Genomic DNA, 14807 nt, shown 5'->3' on the forward strand with positions numbered 1-14807 from the left:
TAGCCTAATGCTGTACCTCTAGACCAATAAATATTAACAAAAATGTTTAGGAAGCCAAAAAGTGGCATTTTATTTTAGTGCCAGTGTTTCTCTGAATAGCATAGGACTGATAATTAAGTGGTGGAGGGAAAAATATGTATAAATAGTACTCTTTATAGTATGAAAAGGTTATAAATACTTAATTCTCTAGGTGTAAGTTAAAGTATCAGCCTTTTCAGGGTGTTTGTAAGAATATTCTTTTTTTCTTCTTTTCTCTTTCTAGCCACCTACAAAACTTAAAGAAATTACCCTTTTCTATTGTTCATATAACATGAAGTATTTTACTTTCATCTTCGTCATTTTACTAAATAGTAATTGTTTGCAATATAAAACAAACCAAAATCACAGGGGGAAAAAAGAGGTGATTTTGCTGAAAAAGTGTCCCTTTTTGTGAGAAAAATATTCTCTATTAAAAGTATGGAAGGTCCATTAATTATTTTTATAATTATTAAGTTTATTTTAGTTAAGAGGTACTTTCACATCTTATCACCTAAGCTGAAGACCACGTGAGCTCCTGCACAGATTCATACAAGAGGCCATTTATAAGAATACCTGATGAATTAAGTAATGCCATTTGTTCAGACTGGAAAAAGATGGAGACAAAGCATTTAGCTGTTGTAACCAGTGATTTGTTTTATCTCCAGTTTGTGACAAATTGCAGTGGTCTTACAGCCTAGGCTGTTTCAAAGATGTAGCACCAATTCAGAGGACGTGTGCTGTGATTTTGCAGAACACAAGCAAGAAAGGCAGCGAGTTGCTTGGGGCTGGGACAGTACCCAGCAATGAGCAGCAGCCACCGGTAGCCTGATCCCACTGCTCCTGTTTTTTTGCCCTGGGAGAAGGAGAGTTGTGCACAAGAAGATGCACAGCACCTTTGTTTCCCATGTCTGCATTATCATCTTAGCCCGAGCAAGGCACATTGGAGAAGAAAGTGCATCTTTTATTGCAGTGAAGTTTGAGAAGGCTCACTGTAACGGGAGATTATAACGTGACTGCAGTGGGCAGGTTTTGAAGCGATGTGCCAGCTCCGTGGCTGCAGCTCCTGTGGCCTGCATTGCTTCAGCTCTGCTCTCAAGGTGGGACTTGTGTTCTGCTGACAGAAAGCACACCCTGGGAAGGTCAGAGTGAAAGCACTTCTTGCTATCTACTAGAAGGTGTGGAAAGATAGGAAGTATGGCAGAAGCAAGGAGCTGAAATGACCTGAGATGTAGGTATGCAGGGGGGTCACTGCATCTCTCCTGAGCAAGCGCTACTTGCTAATATTTCTTTCCATTGAAGCATTTCCTGTCTGATCTAAAAGATGCTGCAGAATTTACTTTTTAATTCACAAGGTTTATGTGCCTTACCACTTGTTTTAGGGTGAGGATACGCTAGTATTAAACACCCTCTCAAATCAGAAACTTGTATCGGTGTCTAGGAAGACAAACTTTTTTTTTTTTTTTCTCCTGGTTTGTCATTTTAGCATCTAGAACAGTTTTTACATCTTAAATATCTGATGCTATATTTTTTAAAATATTTTGATGCTATATTTTGTTTTTCAAAACTGACATAACCTAAACTATAAAGCACCTACACGGATATTAGGAAGCATATGTAAAACTCTGGGAGAAATTTAACTCTTCCACAGAGTGTGAAGAAACTTCACTGTGAAGAAACTTCACAGTGACTGACCGTGTCCCAGCTTGTTTTCATTGACTACATAGAAGGCCTACTCCTGTTAAGGTAGATGGTGTGAATGTGCATTTCTGTGGTGATTCATCAAATAAAGGAGAATAAAGCTCTTCATCATTTATCAGGGACTAGAGGGTTATTAGTGTTAAGTCTTGTTCTGTGTCATTGAAGATCATGGAAAATGGTCCAAAACTTCAGGTGTCATACTCATTTCCCAGGCACACAAAGTAGCTATAACTCTATCGAAATTACACGTATTCTGTGTAATAGATGTTGATAAGAAGCATTTAGTTGTAGAAGGTAATATCATACACTGGTGACAATACAAGGTAATTTTTTTCCTTTTGAGAAGGAAAGTCCTATTTTTGTTTTCTCTACAATGATGCTAGTAACAGCATATGATTAATGTACATCAGAATTAGTGCTGATTAACTAAAATGACTTGCATTATTTATTTTTTCTTGCTGAGCATATCTTCAGCATGAACAACTCTTAATCAAAGATGAGCATAACATGGAGAAATCAAAGTTGTGAGTTCATTTCACAGTGGAGTTTGAATGGTGATGCGATGACAGATTCAGTGCCCCAATTAATATTTAGGTTTTAAAGCAACAGTTTGTTCAGGAGTACAACTCAGCTGGAGATTTTCAGAATTATCAGTGTTTTCTCATCTTCTATTTGTTGGGAAATTTTGCAAAAATGAAATGTATTTTTGGAAATTCTGGACTTGAAATAGGAAACCTTTAACATTGACACTTAACAAATAAAACAGCAGGGTTGTACATACTGCCAATATGCTGTCCATGCTTTTCTTCTTCCCACCCTCACAATTGCTTCTTGACTTACATTGCAATTGTAAACATAAACCTGTTAAAAGTAAGTGGATGTTGAATCCAGTCAATGTAAATGGCAATGAAAGGTATGTCTGCTATTTTTGTCCAACTGTTTTTACTTACAGTGTGTTTCAAGTCTGTCTCCTGCAGCTCTTAGTAATTGTCTGACACCATGGATCCAAGAAGCCTTCTCTCACTACCAGAGAAAAAATTTTGTATAATCCACAGTTTCCATGGCATTTATGGATGATGGATGGTATCCCTGAACTATAGATGGTATGTGTGCAGATAGCAAACCTACAGGGAAAGACAGGTCTTTAGACAAACCTACAGGGAAAGAAGCAGGTCTTAAACGTAGATAGTGTTGCCAATCAGTTGTGGCTGGCTGTGGCATGTTGTAAGAGTGCAAATGTACCATTGTTTGCTTTTGAATGGGCACAATATTAATGTTTATCAATCCATGCTGACCAAACTCCACAAAGTTTGAGAGGCCTTGAGGAAAACATGGCAAATCGGTAGAATGGAATTAGGGCAATAAAATGCTATGAAATCAAGAGCAAAGAATGATGCAATGCTGTGGGTTCAGCATCAGTGGAGGAATATGGTCTTCGCAAGCTGTGGGATTCCACAGCCTATATGGAGACTTGCTGTGGAAAAAGCTTGGAGGTGACAGGATAAAGTTAGAGAGAACTAGGATGGTGGTCTCATGAGTGTCTGTGGCATCACCAGCACTCCCTGCCATGGGCACTGCATCCTCTCCCAATAGGAGGTGAAACTTGCTCCTGGCATCTCTGAGGAGAAGCATGCCAAAATGAAGAAAGAATTTTCTCTCAAGCTTGGTTAGCTTTCATATGAAGGTTGGCCTTCTTGTGTAAGAAAATGTGGCTAGGGAGGAAACACAGTGCTGTTTTCTAAGCAATGCTGCTTCGTGTAAAGTCTAGGTGTGTAGAAATGCACATCAGATCATGGGAAGTCCTGAAAAGTATGAATTCTCTCTTCTGATCTTTAATAAAATTGGGTTTTATTCTCCCAGAAATAGACACACACAGTCAGCGTCAGTGTACAATCCCACTTGCTTCAGTAGACTACCAGCTGGATGGCAGAGCAAACAAAAGATTGTCATGTTGTCCTTCCTTTTAAAGATTCAGTTTTTTCTTTTTTTTTTTTTTTTTTTTTTTTTTGTGTGTGTGTGTGTGTGTGTGTGTGTGTGTTTTGCTTTATTTTCTTTTGCCATAAGTACTTCTGTCATTTGGAAGCATGGTGGAAAGTGGATGAAAACTGGTGGTACATACAGATAACATTTCCAGGGCTGCTGGTTACACTGATGTTAATTTTCACACCAGACTAAGACTTTAGGCCTACATCTTCAGCACTGGCTCTGAAGAGGAGGGAAAAATGGAAATAAGAGAAAACGAGTTCACATTCTAATTCTCTGTAGGAGTAAAAATATTTCATTTTTATTTTTTCTTTAATGCCTATTAAACTTATAAGTATGAATACTTGGATTAAAAATTATATGTAATGACTATTTTAGACAATGTCCTTAGGGTGTCTTTATAACTCTGTGATTGCCTGCTCTCTCAGGAGGCACTGGTACATCTTAAAATGGAAGCTGAGGTTAGTTGGATAGTTGGATAAATGTTGGATAGTTGCTTGATAAATGTTATTAAAGGCATGGAATCCCTGAACTGGAGTATTCATTATTTGATGATATTTCTGTATTAAGTATGGGACTATGGGAAAATGCCCTTTTAAAATACAGGGTTGAAGATAACAATTGATCTTAAAATACACGTTTCATCTAAAGCCTGGTTTATGCATACATGGCAATGCACACAGGAGAAAGACGGGGGCCCAAAGAAAAGCAAGAGGTTTATGGATGAGCTGTGAAGAAGGCACTGTGTGTTCTCCTAAGCTGGGTTATCTCCAGAACTTGCAGCAACAATCATGTCTGCCCCAGCGTTGGGGCATCTTCCACATGCTGGCTCCCAGCACTTCAGCTACCTGAGAAGTTCCTCATTCCAGTGTCCTGCTGCAAAAAGGGGCAATATGGAGCCCAGAGGTAATGATCTGCTGAAAGAATTTTTTCCAGCTAGGAAGAGAATTAAGTCATTGCCTCCTGTTATTAATCAGATAACAAAAAAAGCCTTGAGACAAGTTCAAGGGAAAAAGAAGACAAGCTCTGCAGCATTTCTATATCCTTGTGACTCCCAGTAGGGTTTTCATTGCAACCTGCTCTGTCCTGAAGGCTGCGTTCAGCTTTACCTTCTATTTTTCATAATTGCCTCAGCATAAGTATTCTTTTGTATAACCTAAATGTAGACTAACAATAACTTTATATATTAAAAAAAAAAAGGCAAGTAAGATAAATGGGGGGGGGGGGGGGCGGGTGGAGAGATTGAGACCGGGCATTGTTTCCTCTTAGTGTTTAGCACTTGAAAAACCGAAGAAAGCTTATTTTGTATGGTGTTGTCTCTGCAGAATCTCTCTGGCTCATAGCTTGGCAGAAACACTAGGATTAATTTTTTTCTTTTACTAGTGAAGACAGTGGGAGTTCTAGTATTGACTTTTTTGAGAGTCAAATGTAGTCCAAAGCTAGTATTTCAGCACAAGCCGGATTCCAAACTAAATAGCTCACTGCAATACACTAATGCACGTGTGACTTCTTCAGTTTCCTCAGGTTTTCCTGCACCTAATGATAAAGCTTTGCGGAATAGCATGTCAATACTGGCAATGGGCAGGCATGAAATGTTGTAGTTATCAGCACAGCATGTAACGCGTCCGACTGCAGGAATATGCCTTGCTTGTGGCTGCTAATGCATGGTGTTACAAGCGCTCAGTCTTCTACTTTGTTTCCTTTTTGTTAATCAGTTTTTAACGAATAAAAACTCTCTCTTTCTAAAAGGAAAAAAAAGCTTTCCCTAAGCCTGTCTTAACATATACGTGCACATACATGTGTATATACATTTATTTACATAGATAAGCGTGTATGCACACATGTGTGTGTTTGTGCAACAAGACATGCAGATCCTTTCTGTTTTGTTCTGTCTGCGTTTCTTGGCATGAGTTTTTCTCTCTGAACCACTAGCAAGTTGGATAGATCAGGGAACATTTTTGGTACAAAGTGATCGTGGCTGAGTGTTGTGAAAAGAAACCCGAACTTAGGTTGCTCTGCTAATGCGTATATAGTTAAATGTAACTTCAGTGGGGGTGGTGTATGCCCAACACCTTGGAAATCAGGTCACTGTTTAAGGGTTTAAATATGAATAAGGTGCCTGAAGTGGAAGATTTTGGCTTTATTGAATTGCCTCAGGTCACAGAGCAAATCAGTGGCAGAGTCAGCATTAGCACCCAAGTCTTTTCACAGTCAGGCACAGTTTACTAGGCTGTAGCCAACCCGTAAATATGTCTGTGTATGCCTCAATGTACATAATTAATTCAGTCCATAGTGTCTTAGCACTTACTTTTCCCATACTGTGTCATGGCTGAAGGCAACGCTGCATTCTCATTACAGCCTCTGCAGCCCTGCTGCTTGCTTCAGTCAGGTCACAACATCATAGCTGAGAGCCAAATTTCATCCAATGTGCTCTTACCGAGCAGCGGCTGCCATTTTCTGCTGCTTTTTCCTACATCTGTGAAGTATTCAACTTTCTAAAGAAATTAAGTTATTTATGTTAAAAAAGAGTTTTGGCACCAGAGTAAAAGGTAACAAGTGAAGTGCATTACGCTGTACGCCTCTCAAGTAACAGAAACCACAGTGTTCATTTCATGGGGAAGTGTTTGTTTAACTACTGGAGGTTATCCCAGTGGCAAGTTCATCCTTATTTGATAATAATGAAACATAAGTTTGATGTGTTTGCTTGAGTAAGATTGCCATCTGGTAAATAATATGTTTTGTGAGTGTTTATAACAATCATGGTTTAAGCCAGAATTGACTTATCATGATTGCTGCAAATAACACTGAGTGTCCTGACTTAGCTTCAGTTTTTTTTTCTCTTTGTTGAATGGAGAAAATGTATTTTGAGAGCTTCTTGTATTTTTTTAAGTATTTTGCGCAGTGTAAATCTTGCATTTTCACAAGCAATGATTATAGCTGATTACTGTCTGTACTGTAGCTCTAAAGAAGAAAAAGATTGTTTATATAATTGCAAGTATTGCTATTTAGGTTTTGCTTTTAGGTTGACTGTAGATTTTTCCTTTTGATTTTTGGACTAGAAAGGCTTTGAATTTTGTTTTGGGATTTTTTTCTAAACATTTCAGATCCGATGAAGGAAAAAAGTTCAGTACTTTTCTGTCTTGGGAAAGAGCAGTTCCACGGCGCGTGCCAGCTCTGTGTCATTCCCAAACTGCCCAAGAATGTCATCTTCATTTCTTGTATGTGATATAATCTGGAGGGGAAAAAAAGTTTATGCAATTCCGCAACTTTTTTAGAGGCTCGGGTTATTTCCTTGGCTTCAACATCGTATGAATAGAAGATACCAGATTGACTTGAAAAAAGGACATAAGTCCTGTCACTTGCTAGATCAAGGAGATATACTTACCAATAGTACCGACTTTCGCACACTGTCTAATGGTTGGATTCAGTGCAGAAAGGGGTGGTAAAAGATTGGCTCTTTCTGTTCATTCTCTCTTTCAGACTGTTTTCCAGCTACTGCCAACTACAGTGTTGTAAGATTTTGTACAGTTTTTATTTTTGCAATGTGGACATCTGTCCAGTGGGAACAGAAGTGAGAATTTCAGAGTTTAATGGAAACCTGATAACTCAGTTATGAAAATGCTAATTAAGGCATATTTAAATGAGGCCTTTACAAATGATAGTTTTTATGACTAAAATCCCTTCCCACTTATCATCTGCTCAAATGACTGATGTAAAAAATTAACTGTTAAATTTGAAAACAAGACTATAGGACTAAGCAACTGTACACCTATTTCAGTGTCACTGTGATTTCTTTACGTTTATAAGTGGTATATTTTATGCCTTGAAAACCTGATATTAAGTAAAATGATGTGTTTCAAAGTTCAATTTCTATGTTCACTGCTGTTCATTACCTCTCAGGCACTTAAGACTTTCAGATATACAAACTTCCAGCACTTTCTTCGTATGGAGTGTTTGCGGTACTGGGAATTGTATCTTTAAATGCTGTGGATCCAGAAGTGTGGGGGAGAGCCACTGCAGGAAAAAAAAAAAAAAAAAAAAAAAAAAAAAAAAAAAGAAGGAGTTCATTTAAGCAGAAGCTGTTGGATCCTTGTGGATGAATAAATACAAGCGCTTTTATATGTCTTCTCCACGGTGAGGCTAACAACCCACTAGAGCAGTGTGATTTTCTGAATTAGGCTCCGTTTCACACTCCCCTTTCTGCCTGTCAAAGAGGTGTCAGCTTCCAATAGAGCCTGGTTGCTACAGAAGTAGCTTGAGTTGTGAGTCCTCACACAGGTTCATATGGAGGGATTTGAAGCATGCTCCACAGTTTAGGGCATTGGCTGATTCCTTCTGCGTGAAAAACACGCTGAAATTATTGAGCCCACCTCCTGGTTTAGTCTGGAAGGGATGCCTGTATCTGCCAGCGGTACCAAAGGAGGACAAACCTCTGTCTCTCTGTCTCCCTCCTCTTTTACCTGATGGTTATGGAAAAAAAATAAAAAAAAATCCACTGGTTAGCACAATGGATTTACTACTAGATGCATTTTCTAAATGCATTTTTAAAGCCATTAATTGTGTATTTGCCTCTGTATCAAGTAATTCCCCGGAATAAATGGGACACAACAACGTACAGAATATGCTCTGCAAATTTGCAAGCAGCCCTCTTTGCTCTATCCTTGTGTAGGAAAGTGAAACCAACCAACCCAACCAACCACTGCTGTCTGTACTGAATATGCATTCTGTTCAGAACACACTAAAATGAAGGTGAGCCCCAGGGCTTGGGGAATCTTTTTGTTTCTCATCCAACTCATTCCACTTGCTGAGACCAAAGAACCTCACTGTGTGGCAGCATTATCTGCATGTGATAATTTTGATACAACTTTGACAACGTTCTGATACACACTCATTATATTGAATTTCAGTGCTTTAATTAAAATGATGAATCCATACTGGCATGGCAGATGCAATATAGAAGACAAAGGTGCAATGAGAGTCAAAGGAAGGTGAAACTAGATAAACTCAAGCTAGAAATAAACAGCAAGTTTTAAAGAGAATTCCTAAAGCAGTTTACCAGTGAATGAATCATTTTCATTCACTGGAATGAATTAAGAAGAAATAGCTTTCTAAAGTGTCTGCTATGCCTCCAGTAAAGACAATGGGCTCAAAATAGTGAGGTTTTGTGGACAATGACATACAGATGTTATAGACAGGCTGATGCTGCTTCTGCTCTTACAAATTCCTGAATGTTCAGCAATGTGCAGTTCATGTGCACACACAGCCTTTGGTATAGAGAGATGCACCCAAGACCAAAACCCAGCATTAAAGTCTCTAAGGAACGTTTTCAGACCTTTTCACAGAGTTCCTCTTCAACAAGAAGCAGAAGTGTACGCTGTGTGAATACATATGCAGAGGATATACAACCCTCACGTTTGTTTGTTTGACACTTCAGTGCAGTAGCAGTACTAAACCGTGATCATTGTTAGTAATTAATGGGATTAGACATTTAAGTCATTGTTGTCACTGGTTTGGAAAACCAACACTTTATTTTTTAATCTCTTTTTAATGTCAGAAGTGGGATTTTTATATTACCCTAAACCAAAATGTATGACTGGATTAAATAAGTAAAAGGCATTAGCAAACAGCAATTAGTTCGTGTATTGTTGTCGGTAACAGCGGGGCAGTCTGTGGTGAGCACGTGTATAGATTCTACCCATTAACAGGCATGGAAAACCCAGCTTGTACAAGTCCTCAGTCTCTCATACAGAACTGTTAATGTTCTCAAACTAGAGCTGTGTGGAGTAAATGCTTTTGCTGCAGTGAACTTGTTCTATTTTAACCCAAAGTGCATTAGTTTTTCAGTTCATCTCAAAACCATGTATTTATGCGTGGAGTCAGAGCAGAGTGTGCCATGAATCTGCTCTCGCTGTAGCCCCTATCACTGTTCTTCTAACTTGCACCAAGACCAGAAGACTAATGCTCAGAAAGGCTGAAGTTGAAAGAGTAACCACAGAGATCCGGAGAGGAGTGCTCAGAGGGTTGGAAAATTGTGGCTGGTGATCAAGAGGATTTTGATTAAAAAGCACTTTGTGTACCATCTTCCATACACTGATAAATGTTCAGCAGTAAAAGCTCTCCAGGAATGAATTCCCTCTAATAATGTTTGTTTATTTTTACCTTATTCTAAGAGCAAACCTCAATTACACATCTGCCAAAGGGAGGGAGAGCATTTAGTCCACTTGTTAGTGGCTTTAGGATTTGATGAAGGGCTTTAAAGGGAACTTGAAAGCTAAGTTGCTCTTGACATTTTGGTTTTCTCTGGACTTAGACACATCTGTATTTTTTGAAAGGCTTGATAATAGGAGACACTTTTTTTTTTTTTTTTTTAATTTTATCTTCCAATATCTGGTGAGTTTCTTAGGGTGTTTTGAAGAACCTTTAATGCACAACTGACAGCTGCAGAATGCAAGTAGGGCTGTTTAGCATACTAAATGAGAGATCGTTTTACCAGACAAAGCCTCTGAAGATTATCGAATCTTTAGAAAACCATTGATTGTTTCATATTTTGCCTTCCGTCAACATGCATGGGAACATCTCACATCCCCCACCCGTGTCCCTGCAGAGTGGGCTCTGTGAACTCAGACAGGGCAGGCGTGTTTCCGTCCTACACGATGCGATTGCTGACTGGCATGGACCAGTCAGAGGGGTGATACGGTTGCAGGCTGTGATTTTTCAAAAGCTCTTTGCTAACTACCACTCCTACAGCTGAGATTTGTTGAGTGGTAAAATGGCCCAGCTCAAGGTGACATTGATGAGAAGTCTGGTGGCATCTCAGCTTTTGATTTTGCTTATCCACCAGGCCTGAGTAGACCTAGTCTATCTAAGCAGGTATCTCCTGCTCTCCTGGAGAGCAGCCTGTTGTTCAAGAAAAGGCTGGCTGGATCTCTCCAGCTCATGCCAGACTTGCTGCTTTGAAATCAGCGCAGCACGTGAAATCAGCTTACATCTCTGAGCAACCTGTCCTAGAAAACCCTAGCAAATAGCTTCTTCCCTTCTTGTCCTGGTGGTGGCTTTTCCATGCCTGATACTTGCTTTATTTCAGGAAGCTGCTGTACTAGAGCAAGGTCTGTATTGAAGCACAAGTGGCATGTAAATTTGATATGCACAAATTTGGCTTCCCATCAACACCTGGCTTAACAGCTGGAGTTGGATTTTGTGGGTGTGCAGTCACTAGCGTGGCATCGCTGCAGTCTGGCCTGGCTGATCCAGCTGCAGTCAGGCCGCACATTCCAGGCTCCTGCTGATTAAAATACTCAAGATGTCAGCTACTGATGAGCAAACTGATGGCTCACGTACCTCTGCGACCTGTGCCACTTCTGTGTTACCTGGGATTGCTGCGTGCTCCTTTGTGGCCACTGCGCGCAAACCCTGGTGGAGAAAAAGGTGCCGCAGCTACTTAGCGGTTTCTTGTGTCTCTCAATAAATGTTGTCTACTTAGTAAACTTGATTACTTCTCATGCTTTTACATAAGGAACTAGTAAAAATTCTGTCAACACTGTCTGTTTAAAGAGAAATGTCACACTGTAACCTTTTGAATACTGAGAAATTTCATGTAAAGCAAGAACATCTTGACAGGGCATAACTGCACATTTATTCAAAATAAAATGATCATTTATTAAGAAAACAATGTCTGCTGGTGGTAACCCTGTTCTGATTTTCTAAATTAGCTCTTCTCCAAAACAGGCTCATTATCGAGGAAATGACTGCTGCTAGTAGAGTATCTAAAGAAAATAGGCACGAGTGGTAGCAAGAAGATTATTATTATGGCAGCTCCCAGTAGTGCTGCTACCAGTAAGGTTCGGTCAGGATTTGCATGGGAAGACTCCTCTTTTCTGATCTTTTTTTTTTTTTTTTTACTTTAATTTTACACAATGATAAAAACCGGGGGCTATTTGGGAAACTTGCATACGAGGTCTGTGGCTAGCAGTGTGTTTGCTTCGAGCAGCTCTTGAAAAATAACTTGATACCACAAAAGGAGATGCTCCTTGATTTCTGTGGTCATGTTAAGGCTTGGATTTTGAATGGTCTATTTTTCTTTTGTCAAACAGAAGGTGCTCAGAGTACACTAGATCTACTGATTTTGTAGTTCTCATCTGTGTCTCATCTCTGGCTGTCTTACTTGTCCTCCTCACACGAGCTGGGATTCTGTTTGTGTAGGTGGTATAGCAGTGGCGTAGGCAGGTCGGTAAAGTTGTGTGACCCTGCTGCTGTCAGCCAGAGCTTCCTGACATCAGGAGTTCATTCTGCTGAGGAAGGTCAGTGTTTATTAATACAATTCTGAGTGACCAAAGTTTTCAAGCTCACAAGCAGCTCATAAAGCAAGCAAAATAATAGCTCTAAAATAGTCTCATTGCTTATTTATGTATGCAGTTCAGCTGGAGTTAGTTACATTGTTTCTTGCTAATTAAAATATTTACTGTATTTGGTAAAAGTAGTGAAATGTTAGCTGTATTCTTAGAAACTGAGAGAGACGTCTTGAGAGTCCGGAGTTGCAATGCAGGGAGATCAGCAAAATGTGCAGCCGCGAGCTGGTTGTATTTGCAGAAGTGATGTTTGGGAGTGGGAAGTGTTTGCTGTTTGTTGGCTGATGTAAAGGAATTTGGAGGCCGCTGTGCAATACCCACTTGTTGGATGTCCATTTTGTCTGGGGAAAAGAGTCTTTGCAATTGATATTCTAATTAAAGTTTTTGTAAAAGAGATGAGGGATTGAATGGATCCGAAAACTGGCCTACCCGTACAGCTACAAAAGGGACCCCTCCAGGGACGAAGAGCCTTGCCAAGTGGAATGGGGGAACTGCGGTCAGTGTGCCTGGTGCAGGGCCATGTCTTCATGCAATCTGAATTCGTGATGGGTCACTGTCCGAGCCTCCTGCTGTATTTAGCTGAAAACCTCTATTTCCAGTCAGTACCCCGGTACGTGAATGCACTTAGAGTAAAGCATCCTGTGCCAAGTATTTCCTGACCATGCTCAGGAGCAACGCGCCGAACCACACACACGTGAGTTCTCATGGTGAAGGGGAATTTTGTCGTTGTATTAATTGTAAGCAGAGACTCCTGTTGTACAGAGCTCCGGGTGGCATTTGGTTCGCTCTTCCTATTCAACACTGTAGAGCGATGCGAGTACTAGCAAAATGCAAGTTTGTATTTTGTCTAATTATGACCTCCTTAAGTTAATTTTTATGCATCAAAGCCATTTGGCATTTGTCAAAACAAACTCCGGTCCCTAGGAGAGATTTTATGACAAAACCCACCACTGATCTGACAGCTTGCTCTCTGGGGAAGAGGTAGTGTGGCTGGCATTAAAGCCTTAATGCTTCCAAAGTTCTTCCTCACTCCTAGTCCCAAGGCAGGGCGCCGGGGCCTGGGCAAAGCGGCTGCTCCGTGGCAGCTGAGAGCGAGCCCGCGTGCGGGGGAATTGCAACTGTTGATCCGCGGGTTGCTGCGCTGCCGATGACAGCGTCGCAGATTAATTCTGAAATTAACGGAGGGGCCGTGAAGAGGTCCCACCGGTCCTCGGAAAGGAAGAGGGCAGCGTGGAGATTACCAAAGAAGAGGAGGAAGAACTGCTCCCTGCGCCCTGCCCGGCAGCTGGGTGTGTGTGCCTCAAGCACAGGGGGCTCTGCCCTCCATGTGCTGCCAAAGGAGGTGGTTGAGGGTTGGGGTGGGGACACTGTGGGTCCTCTGCTGCCCGTGGAAGAGATTTATTGCACCTACTCCATGGCCTAGATGAGGAATTAGCAGGCTGGTATTTCACCTCTGTTCGTAAAGTAACCTGATATTTTGCAAAATGAAATAGTTTCTCATGTAGTGTCTGTCTCTAGCCTTTGTCAGATGTTATTCAGCCCAGAGTACTTCCAAATACTCGATATTATTTCAGCGACGTGTGCAGAATGCTGTGTACTTAAAGCCGGAGGTATCATTCACTGGTTTGTAGTAGCCATTAACATATGCTTTTCCCATGGTTTGTGTACTTATTCTAAGCATGTGCCTTTTACAATGCAGAACACAAGAGACTTGTTTTGTAAGATTAATGAAGGTCACCAAAATTCTCAAAAGTATTCTGATAATTAAGGCTTTGTTTATCAAAAACAAGTTATATTAAGAGCAAAAAGATTCATGGTAATTATTCATAATCTTAACAATTCAAGTGTAGCCACCTCATTTGTGCATTTAATTCTTCTTGTTAATGTTTTGCATAAATCTGCATAATTACTTGAGTTGCCTGTTGTAATTTTGACAGCTACTCAGTTCATGTGCACTAAAGTATATCAAAAGCTTGATGTGCTGAATATTTATAATTTTACGTATGTTCTTGGGATAATATTTTTTCAACAATATTTTTAGTTTTTGTAAAATTGACATGGTATACTTGGAAAGATTGCCAAACATAGATCTCCATATTAGCACATGATGGAACTAGAGCAATGCTTAAAGGTATAGTACCGGTTTTTGGAAGTATTTTACAAAAAATACATATGAGTTGTGCACTTTAAATGTTTTAATAATTTTCTGCTAGGTGTGTTACACTTCATTAATGTGAACACCTCTGAAAAAAAAAAAAGTTTTTGCTATGTTCATTGCATGTGTAAGTGTAACGTGGTGCCTAGATTTTATTCCTAGTCACATCTGAGAGAATAATAGTGAAAATAGAAGCACAACGCCAGTGCTGAATAGCATTAGCATGAGGAGCTTGCCTTGCTGTGACACACACGGCATCGCTGCATGGCTCCCAGAGGGCTCGCGCAGCCCTGGGAACTGTCTGCCTGCAATTTAGCAAAACAAAACAGCATCAACAACCAGCAAACCTAACTTTTGGCTTCCTGAGTGCTCCCGCACGTTAAAATTTGCTGGGTGATAGAATGAGAGTCACATTCTTCAGAGAAACGTAAGGCATATCACAGGAATAATAGTGGAGATCAATCAGGCTGTGTCATCCTTCCACCACATTTTGGGGAGGGAAGGAATTTGCAGAGTGAAAAGGTGCTAATGACCTCTTCCACACATAGAATAAATACACGACTTCGTGAGGACAGCAAATACTGAGGTTATTTATAAATTTCATCGTG

The sequence above is a fragment of the Aythya ferina genome (genome assembly GCF_964211825.1).
Source record: "Aythya ferina genome assembly, chromosome: 3".
NCBI classification, from domain to species: Eukaryota; Metazoa; Chordata; class Aves; order Anseriformes; family Anatidae; genus Aythya; species Aythya ferina.